Source organism: Eptatretus burgeri, chromosome 16 (assembly GCF_056783735.1).
Source record: "Eptatretus burgeri isolate ZD-2024b chromosome 16, Ebu_testis_v1, whole genome shotgun sequence".
Classification (NCBI taxonomy): domain Eukaryota; kingdom Metazoa; phylum Chordata; class Myxini; order Myxiniformes; family Myxinidae; genus Eptatretus; species Eptatretus burgeri.
The window spans coordinates 51,303,809-51,323,087 of NC_140976.1; the positions used below are offsets into that span (position 1 = coordinate 51,303,809).

The following is a 19,279-nucleotide window of genomic DNA, read 5'->3' on the forward strand; positions in this document are numbered from 1 at the left end:
GTACCCACAAGCGGCGCAAGAACGGTGGCGATGCAACGGTTGCGAGGTGTGACGGTAAAGGTCGTGGCTGTTGTGGTGAAGCGGCGTTGTGGTGGGTGGTTGATGTTGTGACGACTGTTGAGACGTGGTTGGTGGTGGTAATCATGGCGGTTGGTCCAAAATAAAGATAGTAAAAGAAAAACGGCTATCCTGAAGAGTCGCAGCACGCATGAATGACATTTATTCCCTCTGGACAACGGGTTTGGGCCTAACAACACATATACTTACCGAGATATCTCACCTAAGGGACCTGAATGGTGGTTTGCGAATTTGGTAACCACAACAATATTGTTGTGGTTGACCAAATTCGCAAACCACCATTCAGGTCCCTTAGGTGAGATATCTCGGTAAGTATATGTGTAGTTAGGCCCAAACCCGTTGTGTAGAGGGAATAAATGTCATTCATGCGGGCTGCGACCCTTTTAGATAGCCGTTTTTCTTTTCCTATCTTTATTTTGGACCAGCCGCCATTATTACAACCACCAACCACGTCTCAACAGCCATCACAACAACAACCACCAACCACAACGCCACTTCACAACAACAACCACCAGCCACAACGCCGCTTCACCACAACCGCCACGACCTTTACCGTCACAACTCGCCACCATCGCATCACCGTCATCTCGCGCCACTCGTGGGCACCGATGCTGGACTCGTGTAGAGCGCGCACCGAGCAGCGTGTTCAAAAGCATCGCGGACTTTCCGCAGAAAAACGGATCAAAAACGACTCACGCCCACTTTTGTTCCGTCCAATCGGTGAGCGAGGGGCGATTTGGCCCCGCCTCCAGGGCGTTGGAGGGTGGTCGCTATATGCAAATTCATGGATCAAAAAGCATTCACGCCCACTTTTCCTCGGGCCAATGGGGAGCGAGGTGAAAGGTCGGAGGCAGAGGGTCAAAGATGAAGGAGCGAGGCCAAGGGGGATATAAGGGGCCGCGTTCGTCAGTCGGGGCAGTTCAGTTCGCAGGAGGAAGAGTTGAGTTGGAAGCGGAGGAAGAGTAAGAGGGGAGAAAGAGTTCGCAGTTGGCAGTTCGCAGTTGGCAGTTCGCAGTCGGCGGAGCGCAGTAGGGAGTTCACGGAGTCGGAGTGAAGAGGACGGAGCTGTGGAGAGGCGGCGGCGGCGAAGGCGGACGAGGGGGTGCTCGCGTCGGATTCGAGGAACTGCGGAGGGAAAGGCCGGCGGCGCGACCGAGGTCGTGGTGGAGACGCTCGTCGCGGGACCCAAGATTTTTGTGAAATCCTCCTTTCCCCGAGCATCAGCAACCCCCTCCTGTTTCCCCCCGCGCTGAGATAGTGCGACAAAAGGGGGCCCCCTTCCCACCCCCTACCAGACACTGTCCGCGAGGCCCGCGGAGTTGAGGCACCACCGCCGCTCCGCGTCTCATCATCAGACGGGTAGGCCCGACACGGTCTCGGCCCCAGGCCCGCCTACCCCCTCATCCTGGAGGGTGGTTCTCTTTTCTTTTGCTTTGGGAATATGTGTTGTCGGCGCCGTCTGTGAAGTAAAATTGTATAAGTGTTGCCGTGTGCTCGCGTAGTCGGTATTAGATCTGCATTGTTGCATTTGCTTTTTGTCTTCTTCTTTTCTATGTGCTTTTGGTGGAATTGTATATGTGTGCTTCCCGTGTGCCGCGAAATAAATGTTCTTATTATTGAACTGTTTTCCCGCTTCACTTCGTCATTTCTTTCATTGAATCCCCATCTTGCTTCACGTAAAGGGTTGGTCCTGGGCTCAGACGCCCGATAATTAATCGAACCGTCGAGGCCGACGAATAACACCGCTCGGTTATCCCGATAGTACGGAACGGGTCGCTTAAGTGGCCCGTGTCCGAAGTCGACCTGCGGCAAGGTGCGATCGCCCGGTCTACCCTCCGTGTGGGTACTTAGGTAGGTCGAATTTGGCGAGCAACCCTATCCCACGCGGGTGCCGATTGGCTCGATCGCGGTGAGACCGAAAGGTCCACCCGTGACTGGTTCCCGGCGTTAGTCCGAGAGGGTCACGACTGGATTGTCCGTCCGGTGGGCGACGTGCCGCGATTCGAGTTACGTGGCCGTCAGCACGCCGGCGGGCGCGAATCAGCAACACTGGTGTCAGGTCGTGCGATACAAACCCATCGCCCTCCTCACGGCACTGGTAACGGAGAACGGGAAAACGGGCTCTCCTTTCTCCGGCTAAATTCACGGGAATCGGTCCAGGGGTGAGAGAAGCGACCCCCGATTCCCTCCAAATTACGAGCGAGCTAAATTAACCCTTCACGAGAAGCAAGATGGCGTCTCAAGGCGAGCGGGAGCCGGGGGTATTAGAAATGTATATGTGTAGTAATGTAGAATCCATGGTCCAGGATGAAATCCCCGTGCAGGAAATGTTGGTTGTGCAGGAAAACGAACTCGCCCAACTGAACCCAGAGCCCGAAATGGGTGCGGCAGCGGCCGCGGTGTATGACACCTCCCCCCTCTCTCCACCAAAACCCTTCCCCAACCCTTGCCGAAACGGCTCAGCTGAGTGCATCCGACATGGCCCAGCAATGCGCCATGCTGGCGGCAATGACAGCAAGGATGGATGCAAATACAAATGAAATGAAAAACGAAATGAAAGGCATGAACGAAAAGATGGATACAAATACAAATGAAATGAAAAACGAAATGAAAAACGAAATGAAAGGCATGAACGAAAAGATGGATACAAATACAAATGAAATGAAAAACGAAATGAACAAGCAAATAAACGGAATGGAAGCAAACATGAAGGAAGAAATGAAAGAGCTCCGGGGTGAGACGCAGAACATGGGCCGATGCCTGCAGGCGGGCATGAAGACCGTGACCAGGGAGCTGGGAATGGCGACTCCACGTGTGGGAGCAAACGAGCTGGAAGGGGGTGCAACGGCTGACAGGCCCGCGGTGGAGGCGGGTAAAAAAATAATTCGGGGGACGTGTTGGGCGAGGGTCGTGCCGATGACCGAAAGGGAAAAATTAAATGGGGAGACCAAAACGTGTGAGACGAGACACGAGGTGACGACAACAGAAACTTATAAATGTATAGAGACATGGGAGACAAAAAAAATGGAGGAGGGACTGCACGGTGAGGACGGGGTAAGTGACGCACACACACACGGAGGTAGTGGAGGACAATGGGGGTGAGCTCGCGGAGCGTGTAGGGACCCAGTGCGAGCAGCTGGTTGGCCTCCTCCAGGAACGAGGGGAGGGAGTATGTCCCCTTGAGGCGAGTCACGACCAGGTGAGTTCGGTCGTGCTTTGCGAGGTTGAGGGGAGGAGTGCTGCGAACGGGTGCTTGGAGAGCTTGGGGGTATAGAGGCCCCGGAGACCCTTGTGGGGACACAAATCCCCAGTGTGGTTGTCCCTGTGTGTGTGGTGCAAGGCGTGAGTGCGTCCCCGTGTGTAGAAGCGACCCCGTGTGTGAGTGGTGTGGTGGCGATGGTGCCAGGGTACGTGCTTCCCAGCACGCCGTGTGTGGGTGAGGCACCGTTTGTGAGTGAGGCCGTGTGTGTGGATGAAACGGCCAGTATGAGTGAGGCACCGCGGGTGAGTGCCACCGCGTGTGTGAGTGAGGCACGGAGTGTGGATGAGGCACCGCGGGTGAGTGCCCCCGCGTGTGTAAGTAGTATGGTTTGTGTGAGTAGTGAGGCACGCGTGAGTGAACGGCCGAGTGCAAAGGAGACCATGTGTGTGAGAGAGCGGTATGTAAGGGAGATGTCGGTGGGCATGCGGGAGCACGCAGCCGCGTCTCCCGGGGCGAATGTGATGGAATGGACTGTGAGCGTCGTAACACGCAGGTGTGCGTGGGTTGAATGGCGACGACGGCGACATGTAAGGAAAGAAAGCCGGGTAGCGGCTGTAGTTGTTTCGGGGACCGTGCCGGGTTCACCTAGCAGTGAGCACGCGGTCCGTGCTGTGCAACGCACGAGGCCCCCACGTGCTCGCTTGCCAGAGTGAACTACCGGTCCGGAAACGCACGCGGTGGATTTGCCGATCCCGCGGACGGACAAAGTTTAGGCAGGATTATGGATTTGGACCGGACGGGTTCTCCACGCGATCGTGTGTGTTAAGCTCCAACGGGCAAAGCACATGTGTTCGCGTGGGGAACCCCTCGAGACGTGGGGCTTGTGTTTTTTTTCATATGCGCACGGTGACGTCATGGCTGCACGTGGGGTTGGAATCCGGCAGGAGGGGTATCCCTGCCGGATGGTACCGTCCAAGGAGGGACGAGGAACACGTGCAGCTGCATGACGTCACGGGCAGGTGCAAAGTGCGCGAGCTCTGAGTTGCCGCGCTGGTGCTGCGCAGGTAAAGAAAAAAAAAAAAGCAAGCCTCACTTTCGGGTGCACAGGATTCCTGGGCAAGGGGTGGAAGACCCCCTTAACCTGGGCACAGGATGGAAACTAGTTAGGGGGAAGGGTTAGCTTAGCTAGACCGACTTCATGGGGCAGGGGTAAGTCCTCATGGAGTCCGTGGAATGGATTAGTTAGAGGGATTGTAGCCAGATTTAGGTTGGGAAATAAAATGATTTAGTTAGGAGACAGTGACAGACTTGTGGATGTGTAGCGGGGACGTAGCTTAGCTACGTAGTGTTAAAAGGAACGTGCTGTAGTTTAAGGGACGACGTGGGAGCACGAGTTAGTTAGGGGATGTAGTTAGAAGGATGGCAGAGTTCAGCGGTGTGTGTGTTGAAGAGTTGGTGAGTTGTGAGGTGAGTACTTGTTGAGTGAGTGAGGCCAGCGGGTCTGTGTGAGTGGAGCGAATGGGGAATGCATGGTGCGATGAGTGATTGGGGGGAGGAGTGACTCCCGCCCAAGGGACCCCGGGGTCAGAGTAAAGTGAGTTAGGGGGTTAGTCAAATTGAAAAATGGAAGTCGTTTTGTTGTTGGTGGGAGTGTAGGCTCGAAACCCGTTTGGAGGGGTGCAGGAGCCCTGTTGACGGGTTGGGAGCGTGGCTGCGAAAGGTGAGTATCGCTGAGTGGGTACCCCGGGCACCAGGCTAGTCGGCCGTGGTAGGCCAAGGGCCCATGGGGGGCCGGGATAGCGTAGTGGGCACGGGTGCGCCTGCTTGGTGCGGGGGCCCGGGGCGCCATTAGCCGCGTGGGCAGTGTTGTGGGCAAGGGTGACCCTCGGAAAGGGGCCTGGGAAGCCAGCCTGCCACGTGTGCGTTTCAGGGGAGGTGCCATGGGGGGCACTCCCCGGTGTTAGGGAGCTGGTAGGCTCGGAGGCAGTGTAGTGCCCGGGGGTGCCATAGCTGGAGAATCGGCAGAGGGTCGTGCCTGCCAAAGGGAGCCACGTGTCCCAGCCATGAGACCGTGTGAGGGCACGGGAAGAAAATTGGGGGGCGAGGCCCGAAATTGTAAGGACACCAACACAGGCGACGGGATTCTGGGTTGTTAGAACCAATAGTTTAAGCGAGAGGGGCTTGTTGAAAGCCCCGGGGTAGTTTAACAGTTAAATGGTTAGGGTAGATTAGGAGATGTACCCCTCCGCACCATCCATCCCCTCGCTCTCGTTGTGGGCCGCTGGACCCACTTTGGGTTAGATCGCCGAACTCTGGGGAGGCCATCCTGAGGCTTCGTTGGGCCTCAACACAGGACGCTAGCTCTCCCTTGTTCCCCTCCGGGAAGGGAACGTAGGGGTTGGGAGTAGGCTAGGTGACAGGATAGGTTAGCCGAACAAAGACGATAAAGGGGGTTAGGGGACGATTTATAGTGGGGAGTTAAAAAAAAAAAAATTAAGTTGGGGCTAAATTGGGGTTTGACAAATTAAGGGAGTGGGTATGTACAGTGACAGGCAAAGGCGATAGGTGGGAGGGAGACAGGTAGGTAGGTCCGAGCCCGCCTTCCAAGTGGCCAGCACCACCGCACTCCCTCCACCAACCTCCACGGAACGGCAAAGGCTGGCCAACTTCATCTGCAGCTGCTGTGCTGCAAGGCCTGTGCCGGCTGGATCGTCTGCAGCTGCTGTGCTGCAAGGCCTGTGCCGGCCAGTTCATCTGCTGGCTGTTTTTCTTCAAGGCCTGTGCCGGCCAGTTCATCTGCCGGCTGTGTTTGCCTGCAGCGGCCTTCTTCTGCGGGCTGTGTTTGCCTGCTGCCTTTGCCATGCCATGCCCACTGCCCCTGTTCGCCAGCCCCGTTCAATTTTTGCTTTGCCCCCCCCCCCCCTGTTCATTGCCATGTGCGCCAGGATCAAGGCAACAGTTTGCAAGCTGCAAGAACTGCCCTGTTGGCAGCTACAACACGGGCCTGCAGTGGCGGCCCGTGCACCGTGTTTGCGTCCATCCATTCATCCATCCATTCGTTGTGTTCATTGCGTGTGCCACTTGAGCTGGCACGGAGACTACGGTTGTGCAGCCCATGCACCGTTGTGGTTCACTGCGTTCAGTTCAAACCATTCATCCATCCATTCGTTGTGTTCATTGCGTGTGCCACTTGAGCTGGCACGGAGACTACGTTTGTGCAGCCCATGCACCGTTGTGGTTCACTGCGTTCAGTTCAAAAGGGAAGGCCTTGGACTGCGTGTGAGCAGCCAGCCACGTTCCCTGTCACCTGCATTGTTTTGAGCCAGAGACTGCATGCGAGCAGCCTGGCTCCCTGCTAACTGCTTTCTTTTTGCAGAGTTCAGTGATCCTGGGCCATGGTTTAGTGTAAAATTTGTAAGTTAAGGTTAAGATGTACTGTAAATATGAGTGCGCCCCCGGCATGTTTGTCTTAGCGCCGGCAATTTTATTTAAGTCGTCCGTGTGAGTGAGTTTGTTTAGGTAGTTACTCAGCCCTTAGGTTATTTATTTTGGGGACACGAATACCATGAATGTCGCACTCAGGGATCCGTAGGTAAAATGTACTAGGGGAAAACTACACATGATGGCACACGAAAATTTGACGACTCGGGACGAGTCTGTAAAAAGGGGAGGGGGTAGTGTTGTGGTTGACCAAATTCGCAAACCACCATTCAGGTCCCTTAGGTGAGATATCTCGGTAAGTATATGTGTAGTTAGGCCCAAACCCGTTGTCTAGAGGGAATAAATGTCATTCATGCGGGCTGCGACCCTTTTAGATAGCCGTTTTTCTTTTCCTATCTTTATTTTGGACCAGCCGCCATTATTACAACCACCAACCACGTCTCAACAGCCATCACAACAACAACCACCAACCACAACGCCACTTCACAACAACAACCACCAGCCACAATGCCGCTTCACCACAACCGCCACGACCTTTACCGTCACAACTCGCCACCATCGCATCACCGTCATCTCGCGCCACTCGTGGGCACCGATGCTGGACTCGTGTAGAGCGCGCACCGAGCAGCGTGTTCAAAAGCATCGCGGACTTTCCGCAGAAAAACGGATCAAAAACAACTCACGCCCACTTTTGTTCCGTCCAATCGGTGAGCGAGGGGCGATTTGGCCCCGCCTCCAGGGCGTTGGAGGGCGGTCGCTATATGCAAATTCATGGATCAAAAAGCATTCACGCCCACTTTTCCTCGGGCCAATGGGGAGCGAGGTGAAAGGTCGGAGGCAGAGGGTCAAAGATGAAGGAGCGAGGCCAAGGGGGATATAAGGGGCCGCGTTCGTCAGTCGGGGCAGTTCAGTTCGCAGGAGGAAGAGTTGAGTTGGAAGCGGAGGAAGAGTAAGAGGGGAGAAAGAGTTCGCAGTTGGCAGTTCGCAGTCGGCGGAGCGCAGTAGGGAGTTCGCGGAGTCGGAGTGAAGAGGACGGAGCTGTGGAGAGGCGGCGGCGGCGAAGGCGGACGAGGGGGTGCTCGCGTCGGATTCGAGGAACTGCGGAGGGAAAGGCCGGCGGCGCGACCGAGGTCGTGGTGGAGACGCTCGTCGCGGGACCCAAGATTTTTGTGAAATCCTCCTTTCCCCGAGCATCAGCAACCCCCTCCTGTTTCCCCCCGCGCTGAGATAGTGCGACAAAAGGGGGCCCCCTTCCCACCCCCTACCAGACACTGTCCGCAAGGCCCGCAGAGTTGAGGCACCACCGCCGCTCCGCGTCTCATCATCAGACGGGTAGGCCCGACACGGTCTCGGCCCCAGGCCCGCCTACCCCCTCATCCTGGAGGGTGGTTCTCTTTTCTTTTGCTTTGGGAATATGTGTTGTCGGCGCCGTCTGTGAAGTAAAATTGTATAAGTGTTGCCGTGTGCTCGCGTAGTCGGTATTAGATCTGCATTGTTGCATTTGCTTTTTGTCTTCTTCTTTTCTATGTGCTTTTGGTGGAATTGTATATGTGTGCTTCCCGTGTGCCGCAAAATAAATGTGCTTATTATTGAACTGTTTTCCCGCTTCGCTTCGTCATTTCTTTCATTGAATCCTCATCTTGCTTCACGTAAAGGGTTGGTCGTGGGTTAAGACGCCCGATAATTAATCGAACCGTCGAGGTCGACGAATAACACCGCTCGGTTATCCCGATAGTACGGAACGGGTCGCTTAAGTGGCCCGTGTCCGAAGTCGACCTGCAGCGAGGTGCGATCGCCCGGTCTACCCTCCATGTGGGTACTTAGGTAGGTCGAATTTGGCGAGCAACCCTATCCCACGCGGGGGCCGATTGGCTCGATCGCGGTGAGACCGAAAGGTCCACCCGTGACTGGTTCCCGGCGTTAGTCCGAGAGGGTCACGACTGGATTGTCCGTCCGGTGGGCGACGTGCCGCGATTCGAGTTACGTGGCCGTTCGCACGCCGGCGGGCGCGAATCTGCGACAATATATATATATATATATATATATATATATATATATATATATATATATATATATATATATATATATATATATATATATATATATATATATATATATATATATATATATATATTTTTGCACGTACGGGCACGTGAAAGCGAAGGAACGGCTTGTGTGGTTGTTTCTGGCACGCGGTTTGAGTTTTTTTGCGGGGGGGGGGGGTGGGGGGGTTTGCACGTACGGCCACGCATCTACGGGCATGCACTAGTTTTATTAAAATTGAAGTATAGACTTGAACACTGCACAGGATATCATGTTTTATGAACGCTCCAGTTCGTCTCACCCTGAAGGTGATGTAAGACAATTGCAGTGTGTGTGTGTGTGTGTGTGTGTGTGTGTGTGTGTGTGTGTGTGTCTGTGTGTGTGTGTGTGTGTGTGTGTGTGTGTGTGTGTGTGTGTGTGTGTGTGTGTGTGTGTGTGTGTGTGTGTGTGTGTGTGTGTGTGTGTGTGTGTGTGACCGCTGTTTCTCAACAACAGCTGGTTCGATCTAATTGAAACTTGCCAGATATATTGCTGGGGACCTGAGGATGTGCCTTTTCAAGGTTTGATATTAATCCGACAAGTGCTTCCCAAGTTATGGCCATTTATTTACCAACCAATGACAAGAACTGTTGCTGCAGCCATTTTTTTATCAACCAATGACAGGAAGCGTTGCTGCCTAGCCGTGGTCGATGGGGAAGAGAAACTCAGCCGCGTTCGCCCTTACGGGTTTCTTCTGTTTTTTTTCTCCTCTCCTCTACTCTTTGTGTTTTTCCTTGCGAAAAGACAAAATACGTTGGCGCTAATTGAATAATTGGGCATTAAAAGCCTCCGTATTCTTGCCCTGGGCGAGGAAACAAAGAAATGCCATTTCCTCAGCGATGTTGCTTATGAAGAGGTGCTAACGAGATAAAGGTGTGTACAATGTACATGGAGACGATTTTTATTATTATTTATGTATTGAAGAAAAATTGTTCAAAAAATAATTTATCAAAAAAAGTGCACAACTTTTTTTTGTTTCCAATTGTCAAAACGCTGTGGCCTTTGGAAGTGTTAAGGAATTCAGCTCCACTCAATATGCTTGCCAACGAAATACATCTCAATTTGGTGGTAAAAACGATTCACAACGACGGGTTTCCTTACTCATTGCTCTGCAGTCTGCATTCAGCCCCTTCATTTGTCATCTCTTTGACCTCATTTCATCCATCTATAATTCCTGCAATCTGTGTGTGTGTGTGTGTGTTTATGTCTGTGTGTGTGTCTGTGTGTGTGTTTGTGTGTGTCTGTGTCTGTGACCGCTGTTTCCTGACAACCACTCGTCCGATCTAATTGAAACTTGCCAGGTATATTGCTGAGGACCTGAGTATGTGCCTTTTCAAGATTTGATATTAATCGCACAAGTGTTTCCCAAGTTATGGCCATTTATTAACCAACCAATGACAGGACACGTGCTGCGTAGGCGTGGCTGCATAGGCCGGTGCACGGCCGGCCGACGATGACATCACGTGCCATGCTGGTTATGATGGGGATCGATCGGTGCCTTAGTTACCGTGGGGTAGGAGTGCCAATGGTAAATGGCAGCGAATGTCATGGCAAGCAAAGACAGGGAGGTAAACTTGATTTTAATTAACTGTGTGTGTGTAAGTATCACATCAGTTTCTACTTAAATGCAAGCGACAATTCGTGGAATGATGTGAACATTCCGTACGGGCACGCACTACTTTTGGATAGTGATGACTTACTGTATTCTAATAATTTCTCGATTTCTTATCCGCATTTATAGATAAACACAATGCCCCAATCTAGTCGTCATTTACGAGAGCGAAGGAATGGCCTGTGTGGTTGTTTGAAAGTTTATTTTTTTTGCATGTACGGCCACGCACATATGGGCACGCGAGAGCGAAGGAACGGCCTGTGTGGTTGTTTTTTCAGGCACGCGGTTTGAAAGTTTTTTTTTTGTATGTACGGCCACGCATGTATGGGCACGCATGTACGGCCATGCACGTACGGACACGCACGTACGGCCACGTGAGAGCGAAGGAACGGCCTGTGTATTTGTTTCTGGCAAGCGGTTTTAAAGTATATATATATATATATATATATATATATATATATATATATATATATATATATATATATATATATATATATATATATATATATATATATATATATATATATATATATATTTTTTTTTTTTTTTTGTACGTACGGGCACGTGAAAGCGACGGAACGGCTTGTGTGGTTGTTGTTTCTGGCACGCCGTTTGAGTTTTTTTTCGGGGATGGGGGGGGGGGTTGCACGTCCGGCCACGCATCTACGAGCATGCAGTAGTTTTATTTAAATTGAAGTATAGACATGAACACTGCACGGGATATCATGTTTTATGAACTCTGCAGTTCGTCTCACGCTGAAGGTGATGTAAGACAATTGGTGTTTGTGTGTGTGTGTGTGTGTGTGTGTGTGTGTGTGTGTGTGTGTGTGTGTGTGTGTGTGTGTGTGTGTGTGTGTGTGTGTGTGTGTGTGTGTGTGTGTGTGTGTGTGTGTGTGTGTGTGTGTGTGTGTGTCCACGTCTCCATATTTTTCGTCTCCATGAAAAATGGTTTTCTTTGCAACCGCATGTCCGTCGATACAAAACTTTAAATACAGAGAATATTTTATTGCTAACTCTAACATCATAGGTCACATCTTCTGACAGTCATTTTGGATTAAAGGAAAAAAATTGGACATCATTTTCTCTGAAACTACTCAATGAAAATAATTGAAACTTGGCAGATGTAATCAACTTCCCATGGGATATACAAGGTGATGATGACATCATCGGTGAAGTGGTATTCCAGCCATAATTGGTTGAATTGAAATCCTTATCAGAAACTACAAATAGGTTTCTATGATCCGATGTGAGTGAAGAATTAAATTTATGACTATCATAATTCATGCCAAGAAACAATGTGACATAATAGAGTGAATGGATAACACGGGTATATGAGCCATAAGTGGACCTTAGTAGTAGTTAATGATGGTATTTTTGTTTAGAATGAATGCACGATACTATGTTCTCTACGAGTGCCATTCCAGTTTATGTTTTCCTTCCATGTATTTTTTTTAATATTTTTCTCTTTCTTTGAGAAATATTACTATATATCATTTAGTGCACTCCTTCTGTGTCCTTAAATTTTAAGAGTTCTTGCTGTCACAGATAAATAAATGTTACCGTTGGAATATCCAATTCCCACCTCTGCTTGTTCAATTCAGATGAAGTCCTTTTAAAACAGGCATTCTTATGATTAAACAGACACAAATTTTTGTCCCAATTAAATCAACTAGTGCGTGGCAGTACGTGCAAACCCTCCCCCCCCACGCAAAAAAAGCTCAAACCGCGTACCAGAAACAACAACCACACAAGCCGTTCCTTTGCTTTCACGTGCCCGTACGTGCGTGGTTGTACGTGCATATATATATATATATATATATATATATATATATATATATATATATATATATATATATATATATATATATGTCGAGATCAGGGTCTGCAATCAAGCAATGACTACACCAATCGTCGTAGAGAAGAGCTTTAATGCGCACCAAAAGTGTACACGAGAGTAGAAAGGCACAGAATACCTACAGTATACCAGCTCAGTCAAACTCTGGCCTGCAAGCAGTTTGGTTTACTTTATATATACTGTTGCGGATTCGCGCCCGCCGGCGTGCGAGCGGCCACGTAACTCGAATCGCGGCACGTCGCCCACCGGACAGACAATTCCGTCGTGACCCTCTCGGACTAACGCCGGGAACTAGTCACGGGTGGGCCTTTCGGCCTCACCACGATAGTGCCAATCGGCCCCTCGCGTGGGATAGGGTTGCTCGCCAAATTCGACCTACCGAAGTACCCACACGGAGGGTAGACCGGGCGATCGCACCTCGCCGCAGGTCGACTTCGGACACGGACCACTTTAAGCGACCCTTTCCGTACTATCGGGATAACCGAGCGGTGTTATCGTCAACCTCGACGGTTCCGATTAATTATTGGGCGTATTTAGCCCACGACCAACCCTTTACGTGAAGTAAGATGGAGATTCAATTAAAGAAAAGACGAAGCGAAAAGGGAAAAACAGTTCAACATAATTCACATTTATTCCGCGGCAAACGGAAAGCACACATATACAATTACAACAATTATGCACCAAAAGCAAATGTAAAAGAAACACAACAATTATGCACCAAAAGCAAATGTAACAAAAGAAACACAATGCAGATCTACTACTGACTACGCGAGCACACGGCAACACTTACAGTTTTACTTTACAGACGGCGCCGACAACACATATACTCCAAAGCAAAAGAAAAAGGGCCACCCTCGAATACAAGGGGGCAGACATGGTCTGTGGGCGCGAGACCGCGTAGAGCCTACCCGTCTGGTGATGAGCCGCAAAATGGCGGCGGCGCCCCGACTCCGCGCTCCTCCGCGGGCCTCGCTGGCACTGCTTGGAATGGGGTGGGAACTTCACACTATCTCAGCCCTTCTCGCACTATCTCATAGTGTGCCCTTCTCACACTATCTGCCCTTAGATAGTGCCCTTCTCGCACTATCTCAACGCGGGGGGAAACAGGGGGGGTTGTTGATGCTCTGGGGAAAGAGGATATCTGGCTTGCTTGGATCCCGCGACGAGCGACTCCACTGCGACCTCGACCGCGTTCCCGGCCTCCCGTCTCCGCAGCTCCCCGACAGACTCCGAACCCCGTCTTGACTGCTGCTGCTGCCACGCTTCGCCGCCGCCACAACGCGCCCGAGCCCGAAACAGAAACTCTTCTCTCTGCCGCTGCCGCTGCCACACCTCTCCAACTCGCCCGAGCCCGAAACAGAAACTTTCAACTCGACCCAATTCGCTCCGCACTCGGCGCTTTATAGTGCGACAGGAGAAACCATATGCAGATTTTTGGATCAGGATCGGCTCGGGGGCGGAGCCACGCTCCGCCATTGGACGGAGGAAAAGTGGGCGTGAATCATTCCTGATCCTCGAATCTGCATATATCGATTATACTCCGACGCGCCTGGAGGCGGGCCCAAATCGCCCCGCGCTCGCTGATAGGACGGAACAGAAGTGGGCGTGATTCATTCCTGATCCGACTTCCCCGGAAAGGCCGCTTTTTGCACCCGCTGCTCGGCGCGCGCCCTGTACGAGTCCAGGATCGGTGCCCACAAGCGGTGCGGGAATGGCGGCAGAAGGAGGAGAGGTGAAGGTGGTGGAGGGTTTATTGTGGTGGTCCCTGGCCACGGTGACGCTTGGCATGGCGGTGATGCGATGATTGCGAGAGCGAGTTGTGACGGTAAAGGTCGTGGCTGTTGGCGTTGTTGTTGTGAAGCGGTGTTGCGGTTGGTGGTTGTTGTGTGATGGCGGTTGAGACGTGGTTGGTTCAAAATAAAGATAGAACAGAAAAACGGCTATCTTAAAGGGTCGCAGCCTGAATGAATGACATTTATTCCCTCTAAACAACGGGTTTGGGCTAACTACACATATACTTACAGAGATATCTCACCTATGGGACCTGAATGGTGGTTTGCGAATTTCCTCAACCACAACAATACTTTTCCTGCTCATCTGTTTTCATGATTTCCCCAACTTCCATCAGCTTTATATTTCCTTTCTAAGATATCGTATTCTTTGAAAGTAACAACACCCCAGCAAATATTCTCTCCTGGCCTGACAAAGCATTGATCTTTTCACAAGCAAGAAGATCTGTTATTGGTCAGGCAGATCTTTATCACAATATATATATATATATATATATATATATATATATATATATATATATATATATATATATATATATATATTATCGTCTCAGTCTACTGCAAGATGTTCCCTTTTGAACTATACCAAAACAGTGCTGATTTATGATTGGGCTTCTCCGAGCCCAAGGCTCAAAGAATGTTGTTACAAGGGCCAACAAGAAAGCCAGATGTTCAGCTGCACGACAAAGACACAGAGACACAGAGACACAGAGAGAGAGATATATATATATATATATATATATATATATATATATATATATATATATATATATATATATATATATATATATATATATATATATATATATATATATATATCTATATATATATATCCGACTTGCTTTGATTACCAACAGTCAAAAATGGTAGCTTACTGAGAGCATCTTAAATGCTTTGGCTTCCTCAATTAAATGCTACATTCAATTTTAAGAAAAGGTAATCCTATTAAAATGGCTGCTTTCATCTTGGGAGCTGTTCAACAGCTCCATATATATATATATATATACTTTAAAACTGCTTGCCAGAAACAAACACACAGCCGTTCCTTCGCTCTCGCGTGGCCGTATGTGCATGGCCGTACGTGCGTGCCCATACGTGCTTGGCCGTACATATAAAAAAAACTTTCAAACCGCGTGCCAGAAACAATAACCACACAGGCCGTTCCTTCGCTCTCGCGTGTCCATATGTGCATGGCCATACATGCAAAAAAAAAAAACTTTCAAACAGCGACACAGGCCATTCCTTCGCTCTCATAAACGACGACTGGATTGTGTTTATCTATAAATGCAGTTAAGAAATCGAGAAATTATTAGAATACAGTAAGTCATCACTATCCAAAAGTAGTGCGGCCCATACGGAATGTTCACATCATTCCACGAATTATCGCTTGCATTGAAGTAACAACTGCTGTGATACTAACACAGAGTTAATTAAAATCAAGTTTACCTCCCTGTCTTTGCTTGCCATGACATTCACTGCCATTTACCATTGGCACTCCTACCCCACGGTAACTAAGGCACCGATCGATCCTCATCATAACCAGCACGGCACGTGACGTCATCGTCGGCCGGCCGTGCACCAGCCCACGCAGCCACATCCACGCAGCCACACCCACGCAGCAACGTGTCCTGTGATTGATAACTAAATGGCGCATCGGCCACGCCTACACAGCACGTGTCCTGTCATTGGTTGGTAAATAAATGGCCATAACTTGGGAATCACTTGTCCGATTAATATCAAATCTTGAAAAGGCACATACTCAGGTCCCCAGCAATATACCTGGCAAGTTTCAATTAGATCGGACCAGTGGTTGTCGGGAAACAGCGGTCACAGACACACACGCACACACACACACACACACACACACACAGATTGCTGGAATTATAGATAGATGAAATGAGGTCAATGAGATGACAAATGAAGGGGTTGAATGCAGACTGCAGAGCAATGAGTAAGGAAACCCATCGTTGTGAATCGTTTTTACCACCAAATTGAGATGTATTTCGTTGGCAAGCATGTTGAGTGGAGCTGAATTCCGTAACACTTCCAAAGGCCACAGCGTTTTGACAATTGGAAACAAAAAGAAGTTGTGCACTTTTTTTGATAAATTATTTTTGGACCAATTTTTCTTCAATAAATAAATAATAATAAAAATGGTCTCCATGTTCTTTGTACACACCTATATCTCGTTAGCACCTCTTCATAAGAAACATCGCTGAGGAAACGGTGCTTCTTCTTTGTTTCCTCGTCCAGGGCAAGAATACGGAGGCTTTTAATGGCCAATTATTCAATTAGCGCCAACGTATTTTGCCTTTTCGCAAGGAAAAACATGAAGAGAAGAGAAGAGAAGAGAAAAAACCCGTAATGGCGAACGCCACTGTGTTTCTCTTCCCCATCGACCACGGCTACGCAGCAACGCTTCCTCTCATTGGTTGATAAAAAATGGCCGCAGCAACGGTCCTGTCATTGGTTGGTAAATAAATGGCCATAACTTGGGAAGCGCTTTTCCGATTTAATATCAAACCTTGAAAAGACACATCCTCAGGTCCCCAGCAATATAACTGGCAAGTTTCCATTAGATCGGACCAGCGGTTGTCGAGAAACAGCGGTCACAGACACACACAGACACACACACACACACACACACACACAGACACACACACAGACACACACACACACACAGACACACACACACACACACACAGACACACACACAGACACACACACAGACACACACACACACACACATACACACACACACACACACACACATTGCTGGAATTATAGATAGATTATTACCCTTCCAAGCAAGTAAATCGATTATTAGCTTTTCAACGACACCATTTTTATTCTTCCACAACAGAAAGAACCGCGACATTAATGCTGAAGGTCCCGCTTCTTCTTCTTCAAATCCATAAAGATGGGCTTCTAAAACATGCATCTTTAACTTCAAACAGACACTACTTTTTGTTCAGGGTAAATCGATTATTGGCTTTCCAATCAAATAATTCAATCATTAACTTTCCAACGGGACAATTTTTATTATTCTATGACACCAGGAACTCTTTGGAATGAAGTGTGATACCATTAAATAATACCAGGTGGTTTGACTCAGCCTATCATCCTTCCCTGGCCGTCAAAATGAGTACCAGCTTACTGCAAACAGGGGGCATTGCATCAGTGGCATAGTTGCACTTCCAGAAAATGATGCAACCAGCAGCCACAGGTTAAATCTGGAAAAACTAATAAGCTGAGATAAAGATGATTAATAAATACACACTCCCTCTGGTGAGATTTATTTAATGCCAATGACCTGACCATGGGTATCCAAAGCACAAAAGTAAAATTTGGTAGAGTTTGACCAAACCGTTTTCGATTCAATAAGGAACAGACATACAAATCCATAAACATTGCTTTATTATAGTGAAATAGCATTTTTTTTCACAACTTTTTGCCGAACACACGAATCCTGAATAAATTGGTTACATCTCATGATTGCTGAAAATGTTTTATTCAATTGAAGTCATCATGCCAATGATTGTTTGACAGCCGTCATAGCTTGACATTTTGTGATGATGTGGATGTAAGAGATTGCATTGATAAAGCAACCACATTTTATGGGGATATCCAGTAGTAATTCCACCATCTTTGGACTAACTGTAATGTTTTCTGGTTGCCCGGTAGGCTCTGGATTTAGCAAGAACCTGGGCACAGAAACAGCTAATGACCATGCGAAGAGCAAAGATCCCTGCAGCTGCAATAAGCCACAGACCACGATAAAGCAGCATCTTCTTCAAACAAAGCCTGCGAGGCGTTCTTTCCAGAGGTTAATTGTCCACTTTTCAAGGTTTGTTATGTCCAACATCCCATGTATGTCGATCTCCACAGCTTGCAGGTCATCCTCAGAGCCACTGCTCAACTTTACATTTTTCACAGTTTCCTTTTTCTCAGGTACAACTGACTATTTTGGTTGATAATTATTTGTGTTAGACCTCTGCAGACCCCTAACATCATCTGCAACAATAACAGCTAATAATTATTACATATTGGATTCTTTAAAATTATAATTCACACCTGGAACAAAAGGATTTCATGTTTCATCACAAGGGATATGAATGCAGTAAAAATTCCAAGCGACAATCTTTCGGCAAATAGATATTGATAATGTTCATTTCATCTCACAATCTATAAATGAACGAGGAAAAAAAGTGCAACTCTGTGGATGTCAGGTGTTTTAAAAGTAAAATGTGACTTGGGTATTTGTTAATATTAATGGAGTATGTGCATATTGCACACCCATCCAAACATTGGGACCATAGTCTGTGAAGAGCATCAATGCTGCCAAAACAATCTCCTGAGCTATTGGGCACAATACTGGACAGGTCACCATTCTGGTATTGAATACTTGAATAGCTCAATCATCCCAGCAATATGGTCCTCATTTTGCCAACCTCAGAAGGATGAAGAGGCTGAGTCAACCCCACCTGGTATTGATTAAATGGAATGTGGGATTTGAGCTCAGCACCCATCCCAAGCATCCCAAGCCCACCACACTAACCAATAAGCCAACACCAGGCATACAGTGATGTTGATTTCACCTTATAGGGCTTATGGAAGCTATTGCACCTTACAATTGATCTGAAACAAGGAGAAGAAACTTATTTTGTTCGTATGCAGTACAAGGCTATGGGGTAGCATATTTGGCTGAGGGCACGGCTGTGCCGCCGGTGCAATGCTCTCTGCTGGTTCGGGCATGAATTTGGAAGTTGGCCATGGTTCTGACGATAGCAAGTTTTGTGAAATTGTGCAGATCATCTTGGAAAACTTGAGCTACTTCGATGGAGTTACTGATTTGCTTTGCTATGATTATGGGGCACTGATTTGCAATTCAGTATTCCCAGTTCCTCGGGCTTTGTATATCAGTGCAGCAACGATTTCGACTTCAAATAAAAATCAAATGAGTTGTGCAAGTTCTTCACCGAACTTGTTTTTGCTTGCGACATACCTTGCGGTCAGGTGCATTGCAGCATGACAACAACAAAGGCAGACAGATGGCTGAACAATCTTCTGAGAAAAAAAAAACCCTGATGGATAACCATTCACAATGATCACCCTTCCATACATTTTCGAGTTAAGAACATCATCCAGAGGAACAATCTTTCACAAAATGATCCTGAAACCACTCACAACCACCTCTCATCCATTTCAAGTGAGATGTA

At 48.6% G+C, this 19,279-nt stretch overlaps 1 long non-coding RNA gene across 1 annotated transcript in view; it reads right to left on the reverse strand.

Annotated features, from left to right (window-relative positions):
• Positions 1 to 18,855: 18,855 nt before the first annotated feature.
• The window catches only part of LOC147011056 (uncharacterized), a 28,225-nt gene continuing 27,801 nt past the window's right edge, over positions 18,856 to 19,279 (reverse strand). Inside the window, exon 3 of the long non-coding RNA XR_015052502.1 lies at positions 18,856 to 19,144. This is a non-coding gene — a long non-coding RNA (uncharacterized LOC147011056). The remainder of the gene's footprint in view (positions 19,145 to 19,279) is intronic.